Raw genomic sequence first — 11,252 nt, forward strand, 5'->3', positions numbered from 1 at the left:
AAAATTTCTCTCCTGGAAGACAGCATTCCTTCTGGCCATCACTTCAGCCAGAAGAGTCTCTGAGCTGCAAGCACTCATGGCTGTGGAACCCTTCATCATCTTCCATGCAGACAGGGTATCCCTCAGAACTAACCCATCCTTCATGCCCAAGGTGGTGTCCAGTGTGGCTCTCAACCAATTCATTCATTTTCCCACCTTCTTTCCTAATCCCCAGAGCAAGGGGGAAATGATTCTTCACTCTAGATGTGCACAGACAGCTCAGATTCTATCTGGACAGGACTAAATCCTTCAGAAAGTATGATAAATTGCTGGATAGCAAAGCCATCTCCAAGCAAACCATTTCCAAATGGATAGCACACTGCATGAATTTCTGCTGCAAACAGCATGGAAAGCTTCCCCCCCAAGGGGGTCAGGACACACTCCATCAGAGCAGCCTCCACCTCTGCAGCTTTCCTCGGAGGAGTCCCCACCAGGGACATCCTGGAAGCTGCCACCTGGACATCTGTTCACACTTTTACCAAGCATTACCACCTGCCTCTCTACTCCAAATCCAGGGCAGGGTTTGCCTCTGCAGTCTTGCAGGGCATCCTAGCCCGTCCCTAGTTTCCTTGACTGCCTCCACCCATTTTTCAGCTTTGGGATTCTACCCAAATGTGATGACTCCAACAATGAAACACGAAGAACATAGTACAGTTGTGTACACTTACCATAAATGTAGATGTTTGAGTGTATTCACTGTTGCAGTCCTGGTTTCCCTCCCTCCATCCCCCTTTATTCTCTTTCTCCTTTTATTACCATTCTTCCTTGTTGTTCTACTTTCTTTACAAGGGACATATTGGTATTTATTTTCCACTGATGGGGTTTCTTCCACCAGAACCTGGCCTTCTACTTTGGGGGCTCCTGACAGGTTAGGGCAAGAAAAACTGATGTAATGGTGTCGGCTGCCTTACTTTATACTACTGACGACCTGATGTCAATCCTCAAGCTACAGCAACCGATGCAGAAATACTAAGTCTCTTGTATTCGGGCCGGCCGAGGACTACCCTGGCAGGGATAACCCAAATGTGATGACTGCAACAGTGAGTACTCTCGAACATCTACATTTATGGTAAGTGTACACAACTGTACTTTTTCTTCCCTCTTGGCCTTGAAACCACCTCAAGGATTTTCTGTTCTTGCTCCAACTCGGTCCTCAACTCCTCTTAAAAGACCTAGGGAACAGGATTCCTCTGAGGAAGAGGTGGATTCCATTGAGGAATCCCTTGCTTATTCATCCCATATTCATTCCTGTTTAGACTGTGGTTCTGTGGAGGAGGAGTCTACTAGCTCTGGCACTCCTTTTGAAGAAATTTGCTTCAGGGGCACAATTTCCAGGATGATGGAAATTTTTAAATGGGACTGTGCTCAGGTTTCTGAGGTGCAGGATATTTTACGAGCTTCTGCAAATGGATTCTCCCAGACCTTCTGCCGTCCCTCCTGTTTTGGCTGCCTTGTTGGATGCCTTTTCTACTGCGTCTCAAGCTCTGGACTCCCAGCTTCCTGCCCCCCCCCCCCAAAAAAAACCTGATAGGTTTTACAGGGTGCCTGAGGATTGCAAATTCCTTTATAGATATCCTTCTGTCTGACCCCTCTGTGGTGTCTGTGGCATCTGACAAGCCATCTCGGTTGCTCCCTTCTACAAATTCATCTTCCTTCTGATAAAGACAGTAGAACTATGGAAAGGCTAGACAAGAAGGTTTATACTTCTGCTACCTTAGCTTTTATGACTGTCAATTACAAAACCCATATGTCTGGATATATTTTGGCTCTTATTTCTCAGGCCTATCAGGTTATTTCTGACCTTTCTGATTCTGAGGGTAAGACTTCTGCTCTATCCTTGTTGGGGACTTCTGCTTGGGTGGCTTGTCATTCTATTTAGTGCAGTTATAATGCAGCAGATGCTTCTTCCAGAGCGGCTCCTTTTGGTTCAGTAATGAGAACATATTCCTGGCATCGGCTTCAACCTTTGCCTGATGATATTAAGGCTAGGTTGAAGGATGCTCCTCTGGATAACAAACACTTATTTGGTGCAGTTGCTGCTGATTTGTTTAAGTCTCTTCAGGATGGAGCAAGGCTTACAGGAACTTAAACATGTTTTTGTTTCTCCTGTGCTTAAGGTTCAAAGAAATTACCCTAATAAGTCGGCCTTTGTTCATAAGCAGTCTCACCTTCCTCTCAAGGGATAAGAAGGGGGGTAAAGCTACCCAGACTCCTGTGACAGAGAAATCTTTTCCTGACAAACCAGGTACTGTCTGACTATCCTGTTCTTCTCAGCCATATTCCTCTCTCTGTTTGTCTTTCCCTGTGTCTTCCAGTTTGGTTAAAGATTACTCAGGGTTCTTTCCATCATCCGCCCAGGGTATTACATTCTCTGGAAATCTCTTTGCCCATTCAGGAGCATTCCTCAGCCTCCTCAGAAGAAGTTTGCTTTCTTTTCAGGGGGTGCTTCAGGATCTTTTGACTCTGGGAACTATTCAGGAAGTTTCAGTTTCCCTAAGGGGGAATGGGTTTTACTCTAGGATGGTTTTGGTTCCCAGGAAAGAGGGCACTTGGGTGACTTGTTCTAGACCTCTTTCATTTGACCACATTTCTGAAGGTCCCTTCCTTTCAGATATTGTCTCTTCAGACATTGTTTCCTTTGCTGCTGCTTCAGGCTTTTCTAGTGTCTCTAGACCTTGAGGATGCTTAGCTTCACATTCCTATTTATCCCCTTCTCAGGAAGTTTTTATGTTTCTATGTTGCTTCCTGGCATTTTCAGTTCTTTGCTTTGCCCTTTGGCCTTTGTACTGCCTCAAGGGTTTTCACCAAATGCCTCGCATCTGTGATTGCTTTTTGCAGGCTAACAGGGAAACAAGTATTTCCCTACGTAGACGATCTCCTGCTTCAGGCATCCTCTCCAGAGATTCTACTTTAGCATCTTCACTTTGCTGTTTCCCTTTTTCAAAACCTGGGGTTCACTATAAATTTGCAAAAGTCCTTTCTGACTCCTTCATAGGAACATGCATTTCTGGGGTGCAGGATCCAGACTATTCCAGTGCTGTCATCCCTGCCTCCACCCAAGGGATTGGCTCTCATTTCTTTTTTAGTCCCTTTTTCCTCTGGCCTTAATCACAGCAAGGGAGTTTCTGAGAGCTCTAGTTTGTATGGCCTCCAGCATTCCTATGCTCCCTTTTGCCAAATGCCACATGAGAGAACTTCTTGGTTTCTAAATTTGGTTTGACTTCAGCATTCTCATCCCCTGGACTTCTCAGTTCCTCTTCTTCAGTGGCTAAAACTGGAATTTCAGTGGTGGATTCAGCAGTTGACTCTCATTCCAGGGCTCCCTTTTCAACCTCCTCTTCCCTCTCAAGAGCTGTTCACACACGTTTCAGAAGTGGGATGGGGAGCATCCTTCATCTCAATGTAAAGGAGATAATAGTTTTGCTGGCTTCTCAAGCTTTTTTGCTGGCTTCTCAAGCTTTTTACTGTCTGTTTTCCCCAGGGTCTCCCCAGGTGTTTACAGACAATAGCCAAGTGATGTGGTATGCCAACAAGCAAGGGGGGGGATGAGATCTTGCCTCCTTTGCCAGTTCGCTCTTCTACTTTGGGAACTAGCTATCTAGTACCGTGTGACTCTTCAGGCAGTTTATATTCCCTTAGGTCAGAACATTGTGGCAGACTCTTTGAGCAGGTCCATAACACAATCCTATGATTGGATGCTTCACAGGGATGTGTTTCTGGACATTGTCCACCAGGGGAGTACTCCTCAAGTAGATCTATTTGCCTCCCCTCTGAACAGACAACTTCCTCTGTTTGTGTCAGAGTACCAGGTGCTCTGGTCTAGAAGTTGGACACCCTCTTGTTTTCTTGGAAGGGGATGTTTCTTTATGCCTTTCCTCTTCTTCCCCTCATCCCAAAAGTCCAGTTCAATTTACAATAGGATGCTCCCAAAATCTTGCTGGTGACTCCCTTTTGGCCCAGACAGCATTGGTTCCCTCCTCTTCTGCATGTAGCCAAGGGCAATCATCAAAAGTTACCTCACAGAGTGGATCTACTCACACAAGACAAGGGATCTCACAACCATTCTCATCTGTCCACTCTTCAATGGACACTGTGGGTGATAAGGATTTTGATTCCATACAGACACGTTTTTTTTCTGAGGATGTGCTTAGGGTCCTGCAGGAGGCCAAGAAGCCCACAAGAAGGAAATCCTACTTACCCAAATGGAAGAGGTTTTCTGTTTGGTGTCTTTCTCATAACCTGGATCCACTTTCTGTGGATGTTCCTTTGGTTCTATCTTATCTGTGTGACTTGCTCAATGCTGGTTTGGCTTATCCTTCTGTTAAGAGCCACTTATCAGTTGTCTCTGCTTGTTTGCCTTTATCATCTCCTTTAGCTTTTAGTTTTGAGGCTAAACAGTTTCTTAAAGTCGTCCTTCATATTAGACCACCCAGGAAGCCTGCCTTTCCTCCTTGGGATCATAATACTAATACTAATACTAATAATACTCCTTGACAGATCATACACAAACCAATGGACAGTTTGGAAGACTGGCAGTCAACCTAGTGCATATTCTTTTGGAGGTGGGAGGAGACAAGAGAGCATCAGTAGGGGAAACACACAGACAAAAGGAGGACATGCACACTTCACATGGAAAGCAACTTGAGCTTACTGGGGCTACAGCAAGCTTGAGAAAAAGTGACCGCTTAATAACTGTCAAGTGTTTGCTTTGGGGTTTGAACCACAAGCACAGTGCTTTTGTAGCTTTGTTATTAAAAAATGCTTTGTCTGGGCAAGCTGATGTGGAATCACTCCTGAACGTACTACTTTTTTTCTGTGTGCTATGAATGTGTACCCCCTGTTAGCAGGAACACGCTAACTTCTGCTGTTGAGGTCAGCTTTGAGACCTCTTTGAATTGTCCAAAAAATAAAAAAAGGCAGCAGCGTGTGCTTTGTTAAAGTGTTGATACCTTTTTTTTTTTAGCTCTGGTTAGGATGTACTTTGTGACACACAAGCACTTATCTCTTTCTAGGATTTTTTCCATTTTCTTAACTTTATAGTGTTCAAAAACGTTGGTTCCAAATTGAACTGGTAATTTAATTTTCAGCACCAGAGTACAAGTGTGGAGTTTCCTAATAACCAAGTTTCTGCATTGGATAGATGACCTCTAACAACTTTGTGTGTACGAGTGCGAACAATTATGTAACTTGAATAGTCATGCATTTCTTGAGTCTACATCCCTTACTTATGAGGTTTGTTCTGGCAGAGGTTTTACAGCTTTCCATTCCAGATGTCTGGTTTTGGCAGACTGGAGCTGTGCAGGACACCTGCTGCTCAAACTTAAGTACACACTTCACTAGTCTTGTTTTAACCCTTGCGCATGTTGTGACAATGCAGCTATTTTCTACAACTGTATGCACCTCTTGTGTTTTCTGAAAGCAACTTTGCTGTAACTGTTTTTGCTCAACAATGCCATTAATACATGTTTTAATTGCTATATAGAAATCCTTGCCCTGACTGTATGTTATTTATTGTTGTGGTCTGGGTAATGTTTCAGACGTTTTGCATATTGTTTGCCCACCCATCCAGTAACAAAATCAAATCTGTGTCACTAGGCTGTTACTTTTTGTCATGATCTGCACAATTAGCTGTTTTTCAGAGTGAGGTTGAATTTACTAGACTAGATGATGCATTTTGTTGTTTTATAATTCCAGAATTTGTAAAGGACTATGTGTAAAGAGTTGAGTCCTAGTTATTTTTAACAGATTAGAGAAGTGTAAGAGAGAGTGTGTGTGTGTGTGTGTGTGTGTGTGTGTGTGTGTGTGTGTGTGTGAGTGCACGTGCGCACACATGTTCTGGGGTGTGAGGGAACATCTGAATTAAAGACCTATACGTGTAATACTTCTTTTGTTGATGATATGTATGTAAGTTAATGCCACCCCTCAGTACCTTACAAAAAAAATTCAACAAATTGCATCTTTTTTCCTAGGATGTCATATTGCTTTCCATGTTCTAACTATAGCGCCATTGAAAACCTTGTTCTCAGGGGGATCATGTTTCATGGTATCCCCTGGAGAAAAGTACACTGATAGCACTATGTCCATGCCCCCCCCCAGTTAGCTTGTTTGTCATGTCTCTTGTTTTCTCACCAGGATTAAAGTTAACCTTTGTTCTTCTCCTAATTAGACTATCAGAACTTGATGTATGTAGAGGAGACATGAGTTATACTCATGCCATTAGCAGAGTGGTAAGTTCTGTGTCACACCTTTATTGTCTAGAATTGAGTCCTGGCGTCCACAGAATGCCGATAACCAGGAGACTAGACACCATTTGGTCAATACGGACAGGTGGCCCACAGGTGTGGGACATCGACAGTCCCTGGGTAGGGGAATATTTCCTTTTCCCTGGAATTCTGCAATCTTGGTGTGATTATATATAATTAGAAGAGGGTATGGGGGTGTAAGGGCCCACCCCTGCAAAAAATGATGATGTCCTTCAAGGATGCATCTGCAGTCCTAACAAATGGGTTGTCCTGGCCTCAGGCAGCCCTTCGGTCGGCCGGATTCCAAAGTCTGGGTCTGGCCTCGGCTGGTGTCGCACTTCACCCGACGTCATAGCTGCAGTTCTTCGGGTATAAAGGCATCAGCCGACGCCATTTTCCTCAGTCTTTCTTGCCGCATGGCGCCCGAAGCAGAAGCTGTTCGCAAGTGCCGGTCGGTCAGATCCAGAGATTACTTCTACCGAAGAATTCTAAAAAGCTAAGTACCCCGTTGGGGACTCTTTCTTGCCTCAGCCGATGTCAGAAAAAGTGAATAACTGTTTAACTTGTGGGAAACAAATACCTCATAAAGACTTCCACTCGTACTGCCTACCTTGTTTAGGCCCAGACCATGACATAGCAGCTTGTTTAGCCTGTGCTTCCTTCAACCGACGGACGCTTAGACGTCGGTCGGTGTTTGCAGAGGAGTTTTTCGGCTCCTCTTTTGCTTATATCATGCCGTCGGAGACTCCGACTTCTCATTTAGCTAAAAAACGCAAGGAAAAGGACCGACACTCGCGGTCCGCGGTTTCGGCCGAAACCGCGGTTAAGCCAACCGCGAGTGTCTCTGTTTCGGCTGAAACCGAGTCTGCGGTTCTTCCTTCAGCCGAAAGCATGCCTCCTACTACCGAGGCCTCTTCCAGCCTGGCTGAATCTGCTACTGAAATACCACCTGCTCCTACTGTTTCTCAGGATTTATCAGATACTATTCCCCTAGATGTATCTACTCCTGCACGTGGAGCTGCTAGGCCCCCTGCATCCATGTCAATTAAGGTCTTTGCCAGGGCTAAAGCAGCTAAATCTTCCAAGGCCATGCCTACTAAAACCCCCTCTCACAGGCCTAGCTCTAGTACCTCAAATGCTTAGTCTAGTAGAGGATCTCATTTCTTTGATCAAGGGATCCCAGTCTCATTCTGATAGGGCCTCTCAGCCCCCTCCAGAGAGAACCCCCTGAGCCAGTTTCTTCTGATTACTCCTCAGATGAATCAGAAAATACTAACCCTCCTGAGGGCCCTTACTCTCCATATGAGGACTCTGATGCAGAAGATTCCATTCCTTCTGCCTCTCCTCCTGAGGAATTTTCTTTTGGGGAAACCTTGCATGCTATGAGGGAACAATTTCAATGGCAGGGTCAGGATTTCTCAGACTCTAGGAAAAGGCTTAGGACTTTTTTGCATTTGTCACAGCATAGGCCTTTAGCCATTCCTCCAGTACTTACAGTTGTGGATGATGCATTTAATGATGCTTGTACTGCTCCTGATTCACTCCCTCCGGCCCCTGCTAAGCCCGACAAATACTACAGGGTTCCGGACACACATAATCACTTGTATAAGGCTCCTTTTGCAGATCCTGAAACAATTTCTCAGGGCCCCAAGGCTATAGCAACTACCTCTGCCAAAAACCCACTCCCCTCTGAAAGGGAATCTAGGGCCTTGGAGAGATGGGGTAAAAAAGTTTATACTTCTGCTACTCTTTCGGCTAGGGCCTTAAACTGTCAATTCCACATGATTCAGTATCAGGAATTTATGTTAGATCAGTTATCTAAAAAGCTGTCCTCTCCTGAACCTTTAGACAGAAAGTCTCTGCAGGATATGGTACATAAATTCCTTATTATCATTCCTTAAAATGTGGCTATGATGCACTGGAGGCCTCCTTTAGATCAGCTATGACTGGTACAGTGATCAGAAGGCATGCATGGTTAAAAGAGCAGTCCTTACCAGACCATGTAAAAACAAAGCTCCTAGATGCTCCCATGGATAAACACAATTTGTTTGGCTCTCCCGCACAGCAAGTGCTGAAGAAGGTGGAAGAGAAAGCAAAATCTGTCCAGACAGTCAAGGATTTCTTACAGGTCCAGCCTCCAAGGTTTAGTAGGAACTGGCCTTCCAAGACTTGGTCCTTTCCAGACACCAACAGAGCACAGAGAGGCAGGAATAGGCGCACAAGAGGCAGAGGTCAATACAGAGGTGCCTACAGAGGACGTCAGTGGCAACCTAACAACCAGCGAAATACTGCTGCAGATCCAGCCACTACCACTTCCACAGGACAATCACAGTGACTTGGCTCTGAAGCCGCCTACCAGGGAACAACTAGAAGCACCCTTAGGCGGAAAGTTAGCCTTATTTTCAGTAAACTGGCATTGCATTACAGGAGACAAATGGATTTTACAGACAATAGACAAAGGTTACAGGTTTCACTTCCATACTCTGCCAAGGAAGAGAGGAATGCCAAACCTACCTCCAAATCAAATGACAAACGCTCTAGAACAAATAGACACCTTAAAAAGGATGAGAGCTATAGAAAAGGTACCACCTATGGAACAAGGGCAAGGATTTTACTCCAGACTTTTCCTGGTGCCAAGGAAGGAAAATCAATGGAGACCTATTCTAGACCTGTCCGCACTGAACACATTCCTCATTGTCCCAAAATTCAAAATGCTGACTCTACAGCAGCTTCTTCCCATGCTGGGCAAGGAGTCTTGGCTGGTAACTCTAGATCTCAAGGAGGCATACCTGCACGTCCCCATACGACCAATTTGCAGAAGATACCTCAGATTTCTTGCAGGATCAGAGCATTATCAATTCTCAACATTGCCTTTTGGCTTATCTACTGCGCCCAGAGTATTCACGAAATGCCTGGCATCAGTAATTGCTCATTGCAGGCTTCAGGGAATTCAAATTTACCCTTACCTGGACGACTGCCTGTTACAAGCGGACAACAAAAACAAATTAACAAAAGACTTGAAAAGGGTCATTCATCTACTGCAAGCCTTGGGATACACAGTCAATATAAAAAAGTCAAGGCTGTTGCCATCCCAAAGGATAACTTTCTTGGGTGCAGAACTGGACACATCAAATCAAATGGCATCCCTCACAGCAGAAAAGCAAAAGCACCTTCCACTCTATTTCATGGCATTAACAACGCAGAACCAGCTTACAGCAAGGAAAGTCCTGCAAGCCTTGGGTTACATGGCATCCTGCATAATATTGATCCCACATGCCAGACTGCATATGAGGAAGTTGCAATGGTACCTCAGGAATTTATGGTCTCAGCACAAGCACAGCCTAGAAACCCAAATTCCAATAATTCCTTGCCTGAAACAAGAATTCCGATGGTGGGCTCAGGCCTGTCAATTGAACAAAGGACTGCCCTTCCACAGCCCGCAACCAAGCCAGACTATTACCACAGACGACTCAGACCTCGGTTAGGGGGCACACATGCTGGACAAGTGCATACAAGGCTTATGGACTCAAGACCAGCTAAACCTACACATAAACCAAAAAGAGATGCTGGCAGTAAAACTGGCAATTCAGGCATTCAGACCGTTTCTCCATCAGGGACATTTATTGATAAGGACGGACAACACCACAGTGATGTGGTACATCAACAAACAGGGGGGCACACACTCATATCCTCTATGCCGGATGGCAATGGATCTCTGGAATGTGGCCCTAAGCCTCAACATACAGCTCAAGGCAATATTTGTGCCAGGAAAAGAAAACATGCTAGCAGACATCTTAAGCAGGACATCCACGGATGCCCATGAATGGATGCTGCATCCAGACATCTTCAAATCCATCACAAGGAAATGGGGACTACCAGAAATAGACTTATTCGCATCCCCACACAATCACCAATTGAAAAAATTCTGCACAAGGACTTACCACCCACTTGCTTGGAAGGTGGACTCCCTTTCTTTCAGTTGGGAAAACCTGACAGCATATGCATTCCCACCTCTTCCTACCTCTGGTTCCTTTACTGTTAACACAAAACAACTTCAAAACCCTGCATCCGAACCTGAAAACACTGCAGCTAGCTGCTTGGAGCATTGCATAAGACAAAATAACCCAGATTTATCTCAAAGGGTTAAAGACATTATCTTGGAAGCTCGCAGACCTTCAACAAGAAAAACTTACTCAGCAAAATGGAAAAGATATCTCTTTTGGTGTGCAGCAAAAGGGCAAAATGTAGCACTGGTAAACATAGCTAACATCCTGGAGTACTTAGCAGAGCTTTTTCACAATGGCCTGTCTTACTCTTCCATTAAGATTCATGCGTCAGCTATTTCAGCAGAATACAACATGGATCCTCCAGTCTTCTCTCATCCTCTACTCAGGCAGTTTCTAAGAGGAATCAAAAATGTAAAACCACCAAGGAAGCCACCATTGCCTACATGGGACTTGAACTTTGTGCTAGAAAAGTTGACACTTCCCCCTTTTGAAACAGCAGAATTACAGTACTTATCATGGAAAACAGCTTTCCTGCTTGCAATCACTTCAGCTAGAAGGGTTTCTGAATTACAGGCATTAATGGCAGTACAACCCTTCCTTATCTTCCATCAGGATAGAGTGTCCATGAGAACTAATCCTACCTTTATGCCAAAGGTGGTCTCCAGGGTATCTTTAAACCAAGCAATCCACCTACCTACATTCTTCCCCAACCCACAGAACAGGGGAGAAAGACTGCTGCATACCTTGGATGTACATAGACAATTGCGCTACTACCTGGACAGAACCAAGAACAATAGAAAAACTGACCAGCTTCTGGTAGCATATGCCACAGGAATGGAAGGAAAAGCAATTTCAAAACAGACAATCTCAAAATGGATAGGAAATTGCATCAGATTTTGTTATTCTTATCATGGAAAGGCAACTCCAGAAAATATCAGACCTCACTCCACAAGGGCTACAGCCA

General features: G+C 44.7%; 1 protein-coding gene across 2 annotated transcripts in view; it reads left to right on the plus strand.

Moving 5' to 3' along the window:
* Nucleotides 1-11,252, plus strand: part of CASKIN2 (CASK interacting protein 2) — a 1,742,750-nt gene that overhangs the window by 261,639 nt on the left and 1,469,859 nt on the right. The window lies entirely within an intron of this gene.

The sequence above is a fragment of the Protopterus annectens genome, chromosome 10.part0 (genome assembly GCF_019279795.1).
Source record: "Protopterus annectens isolate FY-2018-M chromosome 10.part0, PAN1.0, whole genome shotgun sequence".
Classification (NCBI taxonomy): Eukaryota; Metazoa; Chordata; order Ceratodontiformes; family Protopteridae; genus Protopterus; species Protopterus annectens.